Source organism: Strigops habroptila, chromosome 9 (assembly GCF_004027225.2).
Source record: "Strigops habroptila isolate Jane chromosome 9, bStrHab1.2.pri, whole genome shotgun sequence".
Taxonomy (NCBI): Eukaryota; Metazoa; Chordata; class Aves; order Psittaciformes; family Psittacidae; genus Strigops; species Strigops habroptila.
This window is the reverse complement of record NC_044285.2, coordinates 29,876,462-29,893,675: the sequence shown is the minus strand read 5'-3', so window position 1 is coordinate 29,893,675 and position 17,214 is coordinate 29,876,462.

Genomic DNA, 17,214 nt, shown 5'->3' with positions numbered 1-17,214 from the left:
TCCCCACCAGCCCCCTGCTCCAGCAGAGCAGCAGTGCCAGATGCAGTTGCCTCTCCCTGTGCCATTGGTGGTGGGATGGTGCCTCCCTGATGCCTCCTGGCCGGGGGGGACACCCCTACCCAGGGGCTTTGCCTGAGCACAAGTGCAAGGATCATCTCCCTTTGGAGCTGGTGCCTCAGCCCTGCCACTAGCTCAGACAGATGGTGAGCAAGCCCGGCTCCATCTCCTGTGGCTGCTTGGCCACTCAGATTGCCGTTCAGGCCAACCCAAATTTGGCTGGCAGGTGTCCATACCCCAAATGCAAACATTTTGGCAGGAGTGGCTGTGAGCAGAGTGGATGAGTCTCTGCATTCCCCATGGAAGCCAGGGAGAGGGATCTGCCCCACAACAGCTCCTGGGATCTCCTCACTTGGATGAATCAAATCTGATGCTCAGCAGCTCTTCCCTCCGCTGGCTCACATCCTCAGTTGCATTTCAGGCACTGGTGGCCCCACACTTTCTGCCAGGGCTGGCCCTGCTTTTCCAGGGCAGCATCCCAAAGCATTGGCCATGGCTCTCTGCATTTCCTCTATCTCTGAAACCATTCTCCTTGATTCATGGCTCACCTTATCTTCTTCCCCAGTGACCCCTAAGCTCCAGGGTCTCACTACGGTCCATAGTTGGCAGTCAGTGCTAATCAACTCCTGGCTGCCATTCATAAAGCTCTTGGTGTTTTCCGGCTTTTTCTGCCATGCTGCCTTTCAATTTGACCCCTTCAGTGCCTCCTTCACCCCCTCTTTTAAATCTGACAGCTCCTTGGATGGAGAAGCATCCACAAGGTCAGCCCATGGCAAGGCACATCCCATCCCATCACCAGAGATAACCCTTAAGACTGGCTGAAAACTGGTGACCCAGGTGCTCTGTGTGGTGTTTTGCTTCACCACAAGTATCGGAGGTGAGGAGTCCCACCACCTTATGTCCTCTCCTCTGTGTCCCGAGATGGGAGCCCCCCCATGTACTCTCCCATCCCACTACAAGGTCAAGCAGCAGCCCTGAGGTCAGTGCTGCTCTGCCACAGTGGCTCTTGGAGGGGCCGCAGGGGTTTTACTGCCACCTTTAAATCCCGATGTCTAGACACTGAAATCAGAGCCTTCTCCTACACAAACCTGTAATATGCTTTGTACACAGCCAGTCCTTGTGACAGTAAAACTCCCATCACTAGTTCATGCTGCTCCCCTTCCTAGAGAAAAGACAGGAATGGGGTTACCATGCTCTCAGGGAATGAGGAAACCATTATAGTCTTCTCTATATATGCAAAAGAAACATTTATCAACCTGGGTTTAGGGCCAGAGGTCTGCAGAAAGCAATGCTCTTAAAAATTAAATAAGAAGCCTCGAAGAATTTTTATATGCCATCTCTACTTACAGGCAATTAGAGGAGAAGGACATAAGGTCTGGATTTATGTGGAGGCTTTTATTTCTTTCTTTTCCAGTTTGTTTTAATCATCTAGCTCTTGTAGCACAGAAATGCGCCTAGCATGATAACTAAATACAGGAAGAGCACTCACTCCATAAAAAGTCTAATCAATATCACTGGGCAGACAGAACCAGAAACATGTCAAAACGGAGTTGGGAATTGGAAGAAAGTAACAGATGTCATTCAAAACCTGAAGGCGTGATGAAGGGCCGAATCATGGCCTGCCTGGCTGAGCAGGATGAGAGCTGTGAGACCAGTGCCTGGGAGAGGGGAATTCATTGGTGTCAGGCATTAGATGCAAGGGTGGAAGAGCAATGGGAAAGGATATGAGCAACAACAGGGAAACTTGCCCAGCCAGCACTGTTGCACCTGCAGAGGGTTTGTCCCTTTTGCAGAAGAAACGTGTAGGAGAGACAAGATAACACGTGTAAAACAGCCAATGGAAGTGGGGGCAGCAGGAATGCGCAGGGACCACGGGATGAGGGCAGTAGGGGGACGTTACCCACTGCTGGAGATAGAGAGTGGCCACCTCTGTGGATGATGGCAGGAGCCTGCCTGAAAGAGGGTAACAGAAGATTTATGAGCATAGTGATGGTGAAAGGCAGTTACCCATGACCATCTTAGATCTTGGCAGTGAGAGGATGAGAGGGGCTGTATCCGGTGCGCGGGTTGGAAGATTTAATGCCGCCGTTCTGCAGTGTAATCACAAAATGAGCCCCCCCCTCATGCTGGCTGGGCTCCGTCGAAGGGGCTCATGCTCCTGCCCGTGCTTTAAGAGCTGGTTAGGGCTGAGCCACACCAGTCAGAGGCCAGCTCCGAGCCAGCCACAAGGGGAGGGAGGTTAAATAACACACGAGTCACTGCAGAGAGCCTCAGCATCTCTCCCAAAGAGCAGCGAAGGTCAGGAAGCCACCAGCCTGCTGCAGCCTCAACGCAGGATGTACCAAAGCTCAGCCAAAAGACTTCAAAGGCTCAACAAACTCAGCTAGTGAGGGCATCACACTGGTCTCATCCAGCGGCACACACCAGCAGCCCCAAGCATCCTTGCTCCCACAGCCTTGATTAATGATGATGCATTTCCAGCCCAGCCACTGCAGTGCACCTCATCCCAGCCACAGGAAAGCAGACACAGCAACAGGATAAACTGACGAGCCCCCCCTCAAGTCTGGAGTCCACATGAGATGGGCCACTTCCATCTCCCATGGACCAGCACTGACAGCAAGGGAGGAAGCCCCAGGCTCCAGCCAGGGACACTGGGGCATGAAGGGACAGGGGAAGAGCAGCCACAGCTACTGCAGCCCTTGTGTCCCCAGAGTCCAGGAATGGGAGCTGCCTGCCTCCCCCCCTGCAAGCCACGTCATGCTCTCCCTAAGAGAGAAGGAAATCAGGTAAGCAATGTCTACAAGCCCATATGGAGGGGCTGGGATGCTGCTCAAGCTTCAGCTCAAAAAAAAGTACACATTTGATGGTATAAATATTTTGGTTTGCCTCCTCCTCTCCAGCCCACAGGCTCCAGCACGGAAACCACAACAGCAGCCCTTATTCACAGCCTTTCTGGCAACCAGCTCCCTCTGATCCCCACAGTAACCTATGTTTGCTGCCACAAAGCCTACACAAACACACCTCACTGGGGCAGGAACCTCCAAACCTGTGTGTGACCCCTGCAAAGGCCCTTATGCCTCCAGGGCACTGCCATGAAGGAGACGGGGTCCTGGCACAGTGGAGGGGGCTTTCAGCTCCTAGAAGGTGCAGCTCCTCCCAAGGACCACAGTTAGACCCAAGGAGATGGCAGGCTGCCTTGCCACACCACCTGGCCCTCATGGAGCTGTTTGGTACTCTTTGTTCCTGTTATCCCCCATGGCAGGCGGGAGCAGAGTCCATTCCCTTTCCTGCTTACAGCCTGAAAACTGGTGCTTGCTCTGAAATCAAATCAATGGCTGCAGTGCAATGGGGACTTTGCCCTGCCAGCCATGCCACCCCGCAGCACTGCCAACACGAGCCCTTCCCATCAGCAGCACAGCATGTCCCCAGGATGTGCCCTCACTGCGGCAGGTCCTACCCTTACCCCATACAACACACCCACTAGCCCACTCCCAGCCAGAAGCCACCCCAATTTCCAGTCTCTTCCTCTTATCCTCCTCTCTGTGCCGTGGAAGAAGCACTCAGCCACCAGAGCCACTTTCCGTCACATCAGGAACAGCATCCACAGAGTGATGTGCCAGCAGTGTGGGGAAGACAGGATGTACCTCCTTTAACTATCAGAGAATCTATGGCCATGTCTTACCATTGCCGGATGCAGAGAGGCACGAGCTTCCACCTCCCAGGGGTGCACGGTGGTTAATCCTAGCTGCCAGCCCCGAAACTTCCTCCAAAGCCTCAGGTAAATGTGATGGGAATTTGGTGGTGTAAGAAAGTATTCCTTTGATATTAAAATGGAGAGGAGAGGAAATCCATCAGGGGTTTTCTTCACCAAGTCTTCTTGGACGAGAAAAAGAGAGGGAGAGAGAATTTGCATGATGAGAATAATATTAAAAGCCGTTTTTTCACCAGCGCACACTTTATGGCTTTTAATGCTTGAGAAATGAGATTGGGTCCTGTCTCCCCCAGTTCTACTTTGGTTGTGAATGCAGCCAACCAGGCCCAGCCCTTCACCCTGCTCCTCTGCGCAGCAGGCTCCCAAGCAGAGAGCCTGAGCAGCTCTTCCAGCCCCTGGTTTGTCTTCAGACTTCCAGAGCAGGACATTTAACCTGGAACTCGCTCATGCAGCGCCTCCCTGCGTGTACGCTCCAAAGCTGCACATCCAACACAAAACCTGAGCTTGGGATCTGCACTTACCTCGGCAAACATTTGTTTTGTGCTCTAATAGCAAGATGAGCACGCTATTCCCCTGTGTAAACATCCACGCTCCAGACATAAGCACTTCTAAGCTGTGCTGCACTCCTCTCTTGAAACAGCCACTTTCTAGGTGAAATCTGCTGCATTCTCCTGTGTCAACAGAATCGGTGCTTAAGGCTGTCACAGTCTCCTCTGAAACATCTCTTGTCTTGGATGGGAACAGTTCAAGGGTGGCTATTTACCCATGTAAATGCATCCCTTGCTTTTAGGTGCGCTCTGTTCCTTGTGCCATCTCAGCAGATGGGGCTGCAAAGCAGGAGTAGGAAGAAAAGGATGACGAACAGTATACACACAAAAGAAAAAGGGGTTACAACACATAGTGGGTTTATCCTCACAGACTAATGTGATAACTGTTTTGAAAGAGAAAGGCAAAGGGAATAGGCAGTGCCACCTCTCTGCTCTTAGTGCTGGTGCTCTGTGGGAGATGGTGACCAAAGCAGGAATGCGTGGGGAGTGGGAGAACCCAAAACCAGCCAAAAGTCCTGGAATGGGAAGAATGAGGCTGGAGGGAACGTACCAGCAGAGCTCCCTGCAGGGTGCGTTTGTGACCCATACCAGTTCCTTTCATTCACTACCTCATGCTGAAGATGTTTGACGCTAGCACAAAGCCAGGAGGCAGCAGGAGCAGATGGAGGGTACACAGCCCATCACCCAGCAGAAGACAGCTTGGAGCCCACCAGGAGGGGGAACAAGGATTGCATATCACTTCAGTTTGTGTTTCTGTTGAGATGTTAATTCACAGAGTATTAAAATGAGCCCCCAGGGCTGGAAAGGAGAAAGCTCCTATACCTCCTATAGCACATAAACCATTCTATGATTCTATGATAACCCACTCCATGCCACAGGATGGAGTCACTCTGTCCTCTCTACAGATGGGGAACTGAGGCAGGAAAAGTGAAATGATTTGCCCAGGGTCACTCATATTAAAGAAGGTTAAAAAGGAGCAGAGAAGGGCTCCTGAGTGAGCTGGAGAATGAAGGGCACATGGTATAAAAGAGGTATAGAAGAACATAGCTTGGTCGGCCTTGGTAAAACAAACGGGCAGTGATATGATTTTTTTCTCTATAAATACATCTGGAGGGTAAACAGGGAGGGAAAAGCTATTTAAGCCGAAGGACAATCGTGGCACAAGAAAACATCCATATTAATGGTTGAAGAAGTAAAAGAGCAGGTTATGGGGAGAAGGAAGGGAGGAAGAAATGGCCTGAAGGAAAGACAGAGGGGACAAACCACAGAGATGCTGTCAGGCAGGGGCCAATGGGGAGGATTCCCATGGATCAATGCCCTTGCAGAGCTCGAGGTCCACACACTTCCCACCTGTCAAGGTTAAACAGAGAGGCAAGATTAGACAATCTTTGGCACCAGTAAGAGAAGGAGCAGGGAGCGCAGGGTCATGGACGCATCGCGGCAGAGATGCTCAGTGCAGGACCCAAGTGGGGTGTGCAGGGAACACTGGGGAACAAGCTGGTGCCAACATGAGCAGTAGGAAAACAAGTGGGCCTGAGCCCACAGGACAAGATGATGCCTCTGCCCTCACCCCCGAGGCTCATGCTCCTGGGCTGTGCTCGGGCACAGGGGTACATATCCTCCAAGATGTCATGAGCCAGCACAGCATCCGTGGCGCATCCCATGTGCTCTGCTGTCTGCTCGGCTCAGAAACAGAGCCAGACATTGCTTCCTCACCCTCCCCTTCCAGGAGCAAGCTGGGATTTCCATAACCATTAAAAACAAGCCTTTGTTATTAGCCCTGTGAATTATTAATTATCTCATAATTGATGCACAAGGGTTAACAGCCACAGCACAGCTCCCCAGCTCACCCACGTGTAAACACTGCTCCACTTCTGCTCACCGCCTCTGCACTAAAGATGCACCAGGGCTGATAAATGGCTCCGGCACGCTGATCACCACGAGCCTGTTGAACAAAGCGCTCAGAGCATCGACACCTCCCTCGGGAAGGGCTGTGCCATGGAGGAAGGCACCTTCTCACAGCCCATCCCATCCCCTGCTCCTGCCACTGAGCAGAGACACCTTCCTCGAGATGGTATCTGAGCCAACCTCTGATAACTCAGTTCCCTCAGGCTCTTTGTGTCTGTCCTCACCCTTGTCAGGTCAGGTTTGGAGCCGATGAATCTCTCTGAGCCCTCCTTGGTTTTCAGCCCTGTTAGGTTTGCAGAGAAACCAGCCAAGGTGCAGGGCTCCAGGGACAGTGACCATGAAACAGCAGCATGCTCTGCCCATCTCTGCAGAGCATGACACACCATCACTTGTACCCATCCCCATTCTCTTCTGTCTAGGAGGCAGACTGTGGGCCAACAGAGCTGGAGGTTCTGGGTCTTCTGCTGCGGAGGAGATGGTTGAGAAAGGAGCCTGCAGAGCCAGAGAAGATGCCTCCATCACAGCCCGCAGAGGGGGATTCCTGCTCTGGCTGATCCTCCCAGGATGCATGAAGAGATGGAGTGGATTTCGGTGGTTTCATAGGGTTTAAGCAAATGCCCAGAGAGGAGGGAGATGGGGAGTAGCTCAGCTAATTAATAAAAACAAGAAGAAATTAACAGCTGCTCTGAAGCTGCTCAACTCTTTTGATCCTTTCTCAGACCAGCCCTGAAGAAATAAAGCAATTCCAGAGTATGAGGCTTCCTCAAACTCAATCGGCTTTTAGGCAGAGAGCCATGCTGGGAATACCTGAGGAACAGGATCCCATAAGAACAGGTATTATAGGATGCCTTAAGGTCTCCCTAACAAGCTCCCTGGTCATTAGATTGGTGAAAAACAAACCAACCCACGCAAATCCAGGCTTAAAACCGAAACAAATCAACCTGCCAGGGATCAACACCTGGAAAGCCTTTAGTCCCTATCCCACCAAAATCCCCTCCGTTACCACCCCTCTGGCAGGCTGTAACCATCAGGTCACCCTGTACCTGAGCACCCCAAGGCTGCTCGTTCTGCACCTTCCTGCTTTTCCAAAACTGCCACCCCTTCTAGTTAGCAGCAGCAGGCTCCAGAGAAAGGCAGGTTTCAATTCTGGCTGAGTTTGAGTTAAACCTGGGATATGGCTGTACAGCACACACAGATTGGATCAGGAGGCTGTAAGAGCAGCAGTTACACAGCCCGGCTCCATGAGATTGCTCCAAGCAGCTTTTCACCTGCTAAGCTGGGGACTGAGAAAGGTTTAATTCAAGACATGCGATATCCTGGCTCTAACACGGAGGTCTAAATCCAGTAGCTGAGACTGGGGCTAGTGGAGCTGCTCCCATCCCACCACTCAGGGGATTTAAAACAAGGAGAGAAAAAAGGAAGCATGAAACATACATTGTCTGGGCTAATCCTGGCCCAGCAGTGAAGCACACTTAAAATGACCCTGCTCTAAGCTTTGTCTCTCCCATTTGATGTTTCTCTTATTCGAGGATCTTTGTGGCTGCAACATCTATTTCTCTGTCAACAGCCTTCAGTGCATGTCTCTTGCTATCTTTAGTCTCGGTTTATTGATCTCTCATTCCTATCTATCCATCTAATTCTTTTGTGCTGATTTCTGCCTGTCACTCGATTTACTGCAGCACGCCTCTCCTGATTTACAATGTGTAGCTCATGTCAGACTCCTTTCTCACATTTTCCCTTCCCCAGTGAGGAGTGACACCAAACAGGGAGCTGTGTGGCAGCCTGCAATGTCCAAAAGAATACCCCCCATCCTTTGGCAGGGCTGGAGCATCCCCTTGGCTGCACCTAGGAAAGGGATAAATATAAACCAGGCAGCAGCCACCCAAGCTGCAATGTCAGACCCTCTGCCCTGTGACTGCACCTTATCAGAGGAGATTAGTCAGAACCTCGATCCTAATGCCATCTCTGAATCCAAAACACCGGCATACCCTTGGAGATAAGGGCATCTTTGACAGCAGTGTCAGCTCCGTAGCAGGGTGTAGCAGGGCAAAGCAGGGCACAGGGAAAGGCAGATGAAATGAAATAAGAAAGACTGAGAAAAGGGGGAGGATGGAAGCATGCCCTCAGAGCTGCTCCTGGTTTATTTTCACCTTTCATGCCTTTGAAGGTGAACTGGGAAAAAGAGAGGCCAAGAACAAAGCCCCATCACTTACCCTGGCTTGTTAACTCATGACGGTTAATGCAGGCCATGCTGTGGCAAACAGCACAAAGTGAAGGACAAGGATTTTCTGTCCAGAGCGGGTGTATAAGGTCTCTCCTTACTCAGCAGACAGCCACTTTCCAGAGGGCTTCAGCTGATGGGTGCCCAGCTTGCGTGGCCGTCTCTGCCCAGGGCTTGGCAGGGCTGAAGACATCGCAAAGGGTCTGCTCCGTGTTTTCATGCTTTTCTGTGAGACCAAGCACTCCAGAGGCCCCCACCTCTGGACACCACCAAAGCACATGTTTAGTATGCATGTAGCACATGGAGAGTGACACCCAAAAGCACTGGGATGTCCAACTGTCATCAAGTTTGGCGAGTTGAGCGGGTCAGTACATGAAAACACATGACAGCCACCTTGGGTTGGCTGCTGGAACTTTCTGGGCTGTTGCTTGGCTCCGGAGATAACATGACCTGTGCTAATGAGGAAACGTGTCACCCTGAGGGGTACCAGCAGTGCAGCTTTGCCATCCTCCTGGTCCAAGACCAAGGTTGGGGAAGGGAAAAAGAATAACAGCCAACTACTCCATGCAAGCAGGTCCATAAGTCTGAGTTCTCACAAAAAGCACAAGCTATGCCCTTCGTGTCTGGCAGAATGCAGTCAAGCCAAGGACAACTTACAGGGAACCTTTGCCATTGCTTTGCAGTAGAAAGATCTCCATAAACTTTGGTGGTTGTTGTTTTTATCATGAGACATTTTCCCTTGATTTGTCTTTGAGAAAAGGTCATTTTTAAAGACAGCAGCCCACTGGCACCCATCATTCAGTGGCTCTGACAAGCCAAAGGAACTGTCAGACCACATTGTGCCTCCTGGCTACATTCAAGGTTTGGCATTCAATGTTTTTTCTTTTCCTAATGGAGCTTTCCCTTCAAGACCAGCACACTGTCAGAATCCCGAGAGCAGCAGCACAAGGCAGAACTTCGCACAAGAGAAGTCTTACCATTCAATTTACCGCCAGAGAGATGCTGCAGTAGGAGGACTCAAGGCATACGTTATCCAGATAGCAGGAAACAGAACAGTCCCAAATTTATATCCATCTAGATAATAGTGAAATTTGCAGGAATCAAAGGGGTTGAATAGGAATAAGACTCACTGAATGAGTTCACTGAGGATGTGAGAGGTGGCCCAGAGACCCTTGTTTGACCCAGCCATCAGCTGGGGACTGGAGACCTGGAAAGAGGAAGAAGGCAGAAGGGAAGCAGGGAAGGCTCATTGTGGAGTAGACCACTTGTTGTTCGTAAGTGTGATATAAATAGATGATTACAAAGTCCTAGGTTGAGGTAGGGTGAACTACCTAAGGTCCCAGAATAAGCTGCAGTGGCAGCATTATGAGCCCAAGCCTCGAAGATGTGGGCACAGAGGATGCAAAGGCCACAAATCTCAGGGTTGGCAATGCAAACCTGGGAGTTGAGCAAAATCCTCCCAGGGGAACAGGAACATCAGAGAGCCGATGTCTCAGGTGTGTGCAAGGGACCAGATCTAGTCAAGTCACATATGCTACATGAACTCACAGCCCAGTGAAGAAAGAGCCGAGCATGAGGCCTGTTGGAAAACAAAACCAGCCTCAAGTGGACACAAGTGAGATGAGGAAGAAACCTACATGATGAATGTCACCCTGGCCAAGACCTGAGGAGGGTAATGGCTCATTGCCCTTATTGTCTGCTCCCAAGGCACCCATGGGGAGCCCAGTGCCAGGGGCATGGGGGAAATACCAGCGTTTGCTTGCACAGCAGCTTGTAACTCCAGCACTGCTGATGGTATTTGTTAAGTATTGATTGTAGGATCAATAGCTGTCAGCGTTAGTATCATTTTAACTGGACTAACAATAACAACTCGTCATTGCATTTTTGCTTATACTGTTAAAAGTTTTAATTAGACTAACAATAAATCCTTGGTTTGGCATAAGAAAGCGTGTTCGGCTTTTGGTTGATAACATCCTCCAGCTCAATCAATCCATCTCTGTCCTGCCCTGCCTCCTGGGATGGATGGAATGCAGGGAGCTCAACACCACCCCATTCACAAAGACTCTTCTCAGCTCTCCCCCCTGTAAAGCAATGTGTGGGTCAGGGCACAGACTAACTCACCACTTCCACCTTGCAGAGCTGCCCAGCACAGCCGTTGTGACTTCTGAAAGCCCCTTCAGCAGCCAGTCCTCACCTTCATTAAAGGCCTTGGCACACGAAGGCACAGCAGAAAAGCGTGGAGCTTTAATCTCAGCCTGTTGCTGATACCGCTGCAGAGGCAAGTTAAGCAGACAGCAGCGACAGCTCACATCAGCCATGCCACATTCCCAGGAGCAGCCCAGCTCAGAAGCAGGAAAGGGAGAGGCTTTAAACCTCTGCAAAGGACAAGTCTGCCCATAGGAAAGTACCTCTATACCCATGCAGACAGCAGCGTGTTACCAGTTTGTGTAAGCTCCTGAGAGTATTACACCTGTAGCAGCAGGGAGCCCTTTGCTCCCACCCACAGGGATCAGTAGGATCCCTCTTTGGGGCAGATGACATCCTCCTGTGGCTGCTGGGGCTTCCCACCTGCAGGATCTGACCACAGCATTAACCTGTCTCTGAGCAGGGCTGGAAGGATGCTGAAGGGCTGAGAAAGGGCTGAGTTCAGGGTATCTGCCCACAAATAAGAGCTCAGCTCCATACCAACGCCAAGCAGGGTCCATCCCTCTTTGCTCCATCTCCTGCAGCTTCCCACAGGATACTTCTGGGGACAGATGTGACAGGTACTGTCCTGAAGGCTGGCATGGGCCTCAGCTCCCCACATTCTGCCTCACTGTGCAATGCTAAAACTTGACATTGTGTGGAGCTGCAAGACCCCTCTGTGTTCCCATGTCAGCTTCCCCTTCTCAGTCCCTTTTCCCACCAGGAAAACCAGGTGAAGATACAAAGAGGTGCTTGGCCCAGAGCCAGGTGGCCCCATGTCCCTCATCTCAACAGGGGCACTTTGCTCAGCTCCCCCCCAGCACCCCAAACAGGACAGGCATTTCTCCTTTGCATGTCCCCCCACCCCTCCTCTCAGCCCCTGTCCCGGTGCCTGGCGGCCTCCCAGGGGCAGGAAACATCCTGTGCTTACAGCCCACCACAACATGCTCGCTTTCAATTTGCTTACCCAGGCAATAAAGCAGAAATGAGAAATGGCAGCTAATTAAAAGTATTGATTCATGTGGCATTCAAAACTCTTCAGAACAAGCCAGGGGGAAAGAGGGATGAGGAGCCTGGGAGAAAAGGGGATAGCAGGATTGCAATGCTCCAGACGGGTGTATCTTTGCTCCCTGTGATTTCTTACCATGGGGAAGAATCTTTTGCACTAACAGCGCTCTTACAATGCACTGTCCCCAAGACACTGGGTCTTTTCTTCACCAAAGAAGTCTCCGAGATTCCCATTACACCAGCTCCATGTGAACCCTTGCTGAAGCTTGGAATTCCCCATGAATTTTTAAGCCTAGCTGACGGTAAACCCCCTGAAATGAGGGAGAAGCGCAGTTGGGATGTGTTTCTGCAGCACGCTCAAAGCTCATCACTTGCAGTCCCTTCTGACCTTCACATCTCGAAGCCGTATGCAAACACACAGCAGATATTGTCTTTGTGACTCAGGTAACATGCAGAACTAGGAGGGTGCTTGGGGCCAGCAAATACAGACAACTTCTAATCCACAGCTCATCCGCTCTGCTACAAGAAGATGGTTTTTAGCACCGAAGTCAGAGCCTATAGCTTGCACAGGAATGGGAGCAGGGAAGATGGAGACCATCACCAGGGACTCGGGTCTCTGCCGCAGCCGGGTTTCTTTCAGTAGAAACGTGCAGCTCATGAGATGAGGAAGGTGGTTATGATGAGGTGGGAGCTGAGGCTGCCTGTGCCTGGCCAGTGTGGGTCTGTCTGGAGAGGAAGGTGGCTGCTGAATCCTCACTTCTCAACAAGAGCAGAAACTTTGTGTCTCAGGAGACAAGTGAAGAGCATCTAGACAGCACTCTGTCAGTGACAGAGCTATGAATAGACTCAGAAGCACCCACAGCCACCCATGAGGCGAGAAACTGCTGCTTTCTTGCTCTGCATTACCATGTCACCATTTCCCCACCCCTCTGTCTTGTGTAGCTTCCGACAGCTGTCCTCCTGGGGTCCGAAAAAGTGCCAGAAACTGGGACTGGAAGCTTGTTCCCCATCCCTCTGATCACACACACCAAGCAGATGCCACCATGGCCTAGATTACAAAGGCAGCAGGGTACCCAACTGCAGCATCACCATCTGAGGGCTCAGAAGCAAGGATGCTCCTATAGGCAAGGACTTTTGCTCTGGATACGTTCCAAAAGCCTCCCAGAAAAGTGTCAGAGTGCCTCCAAAACTTCTTACCCTCAGAACTACCCTGGCAGCCTCCGCAGCAAGGTTTGCAACCACACCATGGGCATGGGAGGATCTTCACCCTCTGACTGGTGTGTTATCAGGCTTCCTCTGAGCTCCAGGGAAAACCATGAGGGATTGCAGGCATACCCTTAGGCTCCTTCTTCTCCACTTCCTCCAGCCTATCTTGTTGTCCCTGCTCTACCCAAGCTATTACAGATCATCCCACCTAGTGAAGTACTCAGACAGCTCTTCCTAGAGCACAGTGGCCACCCCTCTGGTGCCCACCCATCCCACACCACACGCAGGGATCACAGCGCTGGAGGAGATCAAAGGTTCTGCTACAACTGCAGGTAATCCAGCCAGGCAGGCAGAGGGATTCACTCTCCGTCACAGACTTCATTTGTCTCCAAGAAGGATAAGCCTAAATCCTCTGCTGTATTTCCCCTCCCTCCCCTCCACTCTCTAGTCCAGAAGATGTGATGTGACATGTGGCCAAGACCAATAGGCAATGTTTAGGCACACGTCCAGGAAGAACATGTTGCTTGCAGAAGGAAGGGGACAGGGACGATCTAAGTTTCAGAGAAAGGGAAGAGAAGGAGATCTGCAGTCTACAAGCATCTCTTCTTGCAGATCCTGGCTCTGCAGGCTCTTGCCCTAAATAAACCATGTGCAAGAGACATGTCTCCCATCCCAGAGGTTGGCAGAACCAGCCAAGGCAGATGTCCCCACAGGAGGTGGCAAGCTTACAGGCAACCAGTCCTGTGCCAGTGTCATTGGAGCCCAGCCTGGATCCTGGCTTCCAGACCCAACTCAGACCCTACCACTGCAACCCTGCTAAGGCTGGGTTGAGGAGGGCATCAGGGAGAGCCCCATGATGCGGTAAGGAAGCCTTCCCCCTCAGGAGCCTCAAGCCAGAGGGTCGAGGGGAGAAGGGGTGTTGGGAAGGCATGCCAGGGTTTTCCCTCCATCCCTCCAAGGGAGATGGCTGAGGTGGCTTCACCTCCTGCTCACCCATCACCCTGAGCTGCTGTCATAGCAACACATGCTCTGATGCAGGAAGGAATGGGTGTTTCTGCTGGTTTAACCAAGGAGGAGGTGCACCCTCCTATTTTGAACAGGGAAAGAGGAGGGAGCAAGTGAGACAGTCGGCATGGGAGCTCACAGAGGCTGACCTGGACCTGCACGATGCCACCTTCAAGAGGGGTGCAATGGTCAGCCACTTTGGCTCCACTCCTATGGCTGGGAAACGTGCTCATGGGGATGGGGATACTGCCCCACACCACACCAAGACCCCACATGATAGAGGGCTTGACCTCCACAGGATGAAGCTGAGACTGAGCACCCACCATTTGTACGACATGCTGAGTGCTCAGCACCAACCCCTCCTCCAAAGGGCAGACCGCACCTCAGAGAGTCAAGACTCACTGAAACACCTCAGGAAGGTCCTCAGATATGCACCAGGGGCTGCAAACACAGGCTGCCCAGCACCACCAGAACCCCTTTGACAGTAGCTCCTATTCTGGTGAGTGTTGGCTGTCCTCTCCAGTCATTGCCTAGCAGCATCACCCATGAGCCATGAGAAACTGCTGAGCATAGAGCCTTTCCTTTGAAACCTCACTCATACCCGCAGGGGATGCAGGCAGTGCTTTGATTTCAGAGCTCTTGAATAAAAATGAGCATAAGCAAGCCATCCCCGCTCCAGGGAAGAGCTGCATGGCAGTCCAGTGACCTTCTACACCACCTCCACATCCCAGCCCCCAGAGAACAGGAGGAAATCTTGCTCACAGCAGCTCTCTGCATGCAGTACCTCACTACTGGGAAGGCAGTACCAGCAGCAGACAGGCGGTCCTGGTTCCCTCCGGCACAGAGGCGGCAGGAGCTGGAGGAGGGAAAACTATTTAAGGAGTGCTGAGAGGGGCCCATGCTGGAGAGCTGCCTCCAAACTTTGCTGATTTTCAAGCTGAGCCCATAGGAGAGACACAAGGCAGTCAGGAGCAGAAAGACTGGAGCCTGCCCACTGCTTCACACCACTGAGGTCCTGGCTGGGCAGCCAGACCCCATCTCCACAGTGCAGACTTGCAGTGGCGCAGCATTATGGAGAAGACCATCACCAAGTTCAGCAGCACCAAGAGCAGCTGCACTGCTGCCTCTGTCACACCACACACCAGAACCACAGCCATGAGGTATTCCGGTGAGCCGTGAGCCAACCATCCCCACACCTCTGTGCTCCACACCTTTCCCCGGCACTGCATGCACAACAGGCCCTCTCACTAGGGCTGTGGTGCAAGACTCAGAAGCTGCACGCTCCAGGCCAAACCCTGGGCTCAAAACCAGGCCCACTCTGCAATCCAGAACATATGAACCCTGCTTGCAGCCTGCTGACCTAACTTACCTCTGGAGAAGGGGCAAAGGCAGATGCTCTCCTGTGCTGTGGTCTCAGCCCTGCTGCCCTCTGCCTAAGGAGAAGAGGGGCTTGCTCACAATCACCAAAGTGGCCTCTTCATGAACCTCTTCAGAAAAGCAAGCAGCAGTCAGGAGGGAAGCAGGGGTTATCACCGCTGTGCCCTGGCACTTTCTCCCCATTCCCCCCAGCTGTGAACTGAGTACTTACATTTCCCATAGGTGGATGAGAGCTTTTTCTGGGTATCATCCAGCAATGCTGATTTCATTCCTAGAAGCGGTGCTCAGAGGGGAGGGAAACCCCGTTCCACATAACACATTCATGGTTGGTACACCTGAGAATCCCAGCCTTTTTCCGGCAGCTCTGGTTTGATGGCACTGGTATGGGGGGCTGCCTGCTGAGGCACAAACATTTCCCCCTGGTCCGACCTCAATATATTTGCTCCATATTCAATGTCTCCCACCCACATCATGCAGTTGAGAAAGTTTCTGTGGCATATGGCATTATTTTTTGCAATGAGAGAGATCTAAAAGAAGGAAATGACTGATACTACACAGATAAAGCAGTTTAATGTGTCACGGCACATTGGCAAGTCCCTGCAGGGTGCTGAGCAGACCCCTACAGTGGGCACCCTCAGCTTTTCCTCCTGGTTGCCAGCCCTGAGGAGCAGCCTTAAGCAGCCCTCTGCTCCCCATCTCCAGGAGAGCCTTAGAGGGGGATAGGTACCTACTGAAACCATCTGTAAAATGGGCAGCAGCCAAAGCTGTATCTGATGTGCCCCATGTCCGCCCTGCTGGGAATTGAGGCAGGCTGCAAGGGCAGCTGTGTGCTCTGCTCCAACATCTGCCTGTCCTGCGCACCAAAAGAGCCACAGAGCTGCTGCTAATTTCATTAGCAGGCCTGTCAAGCGGTTCATCAATCTCTGATTTCCTGGCTTGACGCCGCGAGGAAACAGGCGAGATCTGCTCCGCATTCACAAAGCCAGCCCCTGGGGTAATTTGTCTGAAGGCTTAAAATTTCCCGTGTGGATTATTATCTGGGATTAGACGTGGGGGAGGGAGTGGGTTTGCTTCCTTTTGGTTTTTATCCCCTGGAATAAGCCTGAATATCCCCTAAACTGCCAGTTTCCCAGCCGGGAGGCAGGAGTTTCCCTGTCCCAGGGCCAGGCAGGAGCACAGGCACCCACTGCCCCAGGCTGGCGGCATGCCCTGGCCAGCCCCGCTCCACAGCAGCAAAGCAGCAAAGCCTCCAGGCTCTCAAGAGAGGGGCATGGATTAGGGGCATGGATTAGGTGCATGGGGCAGCCAAAAGGAAGCTGGGAACCATAGAAACAACCTTGGAAAAGATCTTTAAAATCATCAAGTCCAACCGTTACCCCAGGACTACCAAGGCCACCAATAAACCATGTCACTGAGGGCCTCATCTACACGGTTTGTGAACACTTCCAGGGATGGTGACTCCAGCACTGCCCTGGGCAGCCTGTTCCAGTGCCTGAGCACCCTTTTGGTGAAGAAATTGTTCCTAATAACCAGTCTAAACCTTTTCCTGGCCGTTGCCTCTGGTCCTGTCACTTGTTACTTTGGAAAAAAGACCAGCCACTTCCTCTCTCCGTCTTCCTGTCAGGCAGTTGTAGAGAGCGATAAGGTCCCCCCTGAGCCTTCTCTTCTCCAGACTAAACCCTGCCAGTTCCCTCAGCCGTTCCTCCAGGCCCTTCACCAGCTCTGCTGCCCTTCTCTAGACCCGCCCCAGCACCTCAATGTCTCTCTTGTAGTGAGGGGCCCAGAACTGAACACAAGATTCAAGGTGCAACCTCACCAGTGCCCAGTACAGGGGATGATCACTGCCCTGGCCCTGCTGCCACACTATTGCTGATACAAGCCAGAATACTGTTGGCCACCCCGGCCACCTGGGCACAAGCTGGCTCACGTTCAGCTGGTGGCTGACAAACACCCCCAGGTTCTTTTCTGCTGAGCAGCTTTCCAGCCAC